Source organism: Babylonia areolata, unplaced genomic scaffold, assembly GCF_041734735.1.
Source record: "Babylonia areolata isolate BAREFJ2019XMU unplaced genomic scaffold, ASM4173473v1 tig00017788, whole genome shotgun sequence".
NCBI lineage: Eukaryota > Metazoa > Mollusca > Gastropoda > Neogastropoda > Buccinidae > Babylonia > Babylonia areolata.
In genome coordinates, this window is record NW_027468453.1 from 25001 (window position 1) to 27500 (window position 2500).

Here is a 2500-nt window from a genome sequence, read left to right on the forward strand (position 1 = left end):
GCGTTTTCTCTCAACTTTGGCATGCTCGGAGAGAAAAAAAGGCAGGTAAAGGTTGTGGATAAAAAAGTAAAAAATTGCCAAAATACTTTCTGGGCCCTCAAAAAAAGGCCTACTCCTCAACGCCTGCTCCCGTCCATGCCGAACCGCGTTTTCTATCAACTTTGGCATGCTCGGAGAGAGAAAAAAGGAAAAAAAGAAAAAAAAGGTCCAGTAAAGGTTGTGGATAAAAGTAACCGGCTTTGGAGAATTGCCTGAATCCTTCCGGCGCTGTGAAAAAAAAAGACCAAAAAAAAGACCTGGTCGTCAACGCCTGCTCCTGTCCATGCCAAACGGCGTTTTCCTCTCAACTTTGGCATGCTCGCTGAGGAAAAGGCAGGTAAAGGTTGTGGATAAAAAGTAAACGCGCTGTGGAGAATTGCCCAAATCGTTCAGGCGCCGTGAAAAAAAGAAAGACGTAGTCGTCAACGTCTGGTCCCGTCAATGGCGAAGGGCGTTTTCTCTCAACTTTGGCATGCTCGCTGAGGAAAAGGCAGGTAAAGGTTGTGGATAAAAGTCCGAAGAACCTCGCTACAATTGCCAAAATCTTTCCGCTGCCATTCAAAAATGGACTACTCCTCCACACCTCCTCCCGTCCATGCCAAACGGCGTTTTCTCTCAACTTTGGCATGCTCGGAGAGAAAAAAAGGCAGGTAAAGGTTGTGGATAAAAAAGTAAAAAATTGCCAAAATACTTTCTGGGCCCTCAAAAAAAGGCCTACTCCTCAACGCCTGCTCCCGTCCATGCCGAACCGCGTTTTCTATCAACTTTGGCATGCTCGGAGAGAGAAAAAAGGAAAAAAAGAAAAAAAAGGTCCAGTAAAGGTTGTGGATAAAAGTAACCGGCTTTGGAGAATTGCCTGAATCCTTCCGGCGCTGTGAAAAAAAAAGACCAAAAAAAAGACCTGGTCGTCAACGCCTGCTCCTGTCCATGCCAAACGGCGTTTTCCTCTCAACTTTGGCATGCTCGCTGAGGAAAAGGCAGGTAAAGGTTGTGGATAAAAAGTAAACGCGCTGTGGAGAATTGCCCAAATCGTTCAGGCGCCGTGAAAAAAAGAAAGACGTAGTCGTCAACGTCTGGTCCCGTCAATGGCGAAGGGCGTTTTCTCTCAACTTTGGCATGCTCGCTGAGGAAAAGGCAGGTAAAGGTTGTGGATAAAAGTCCGAAGAACCTCGCTACAATTGCCAAAATCTTTCCGCTGCCATTCAAAAATGGACTACTCCTCCACACCTCCTCCCGTCCATGCCAAACGGCGTTTTCTCTCAACTTTGGCATGCTCGGAGAGAAAAAAAGGCAGGTAAAGGTTGTGGATAAAAAAGTAAAAAATTGCCAAAATACTTTCTGGGCCCTCAAAAAAAGGCCTACTCCTCAACGCCTGCTCCCGTCCATGCCGAACCGCGTTTTCTATCAACTTTGGCATGCTCGGAGAGAGAAAAAAGGAAAAAAAGAAAAAAAAGGTCCAGTAAAGGTTGTGGATAAAAGTAACCGGCTTTGGAGAATTGCCTGAATCCTTCCGGCGCTGTGAAAAAAAAAGACCAAAAAAAAGACCTGGTCGTCAACGCCTGCTCCTGTCCATGCCAAACGGCGTTTTCCTCTCAACTTTGGCATGCTCGCTGAGGAAAAGGCAGGTAAAGGTTGTGGATAAAAAGTAAACGCGCTGTGGAGAATTGCCCAAATCGTTCAGGCGCCGTGAAAAAAAGAAAGACGTAGTCGTCAACGTCTGGTCCCGTCAATGGCGAAGGGCGTTTTCTCTCAACTTTGGCATGCTCGCTGAGGAAAAGGCAGGTAAAGGTTGTGGATAAAAGTCCGAAGAACCTCGCTACAATTGCCAAAATCTTTCCGCTGCCATTCAAAAATGGACTACTCCTCCACACCTCCTCCCGTCCATGCCAAACGGCGTTTTCTCTCAACTTTGGCATGCTCGGAGAGAAAAAAAGGCAGGTAAAGGTTGTGGATAAAAAAGTAAAAAATTGCCAAAATACTTTCTGGGCCCTCAAAAAAAGGCCTACTCCTCAACGCCTGCTCCCGTCCATGCCGAACCGCGTTTTCTATCAACTTTGGCATGCTCGGAGAGAGAAAAAAGGGCAGGTAAAGGTTGTGCCAAAATACTTTCTGGGCCTCAAAAAAAGGCCTACTCCTGCTCCCGTCCATGCCGAACCGCGTTTTCTATCAACTTTGGCATGCTCGGAGAGAGAAAAAAGCAGGTAAAGGTTGTGGATAAAACTCCAAAACCTCGCTACAATTGCCAAAATACTTTCTGGGCCCTCAAAAAAAGGCCTACTCCTCAACGCCTGGTCCCCAGGCACGTGCTGGGGGGCCTCAACTCAGGCTCTGCCCAATGTGGATCAAGGTCCACCTTCGCAGCGCCTTATGCGACACCCTGGTTGTGGGGGACGCGGCGTGGCGTGGCGGATCGCTCCGGTCGGCGCACAGCCGGCAACGGTCGACCCGTCCGCCTGGCTTT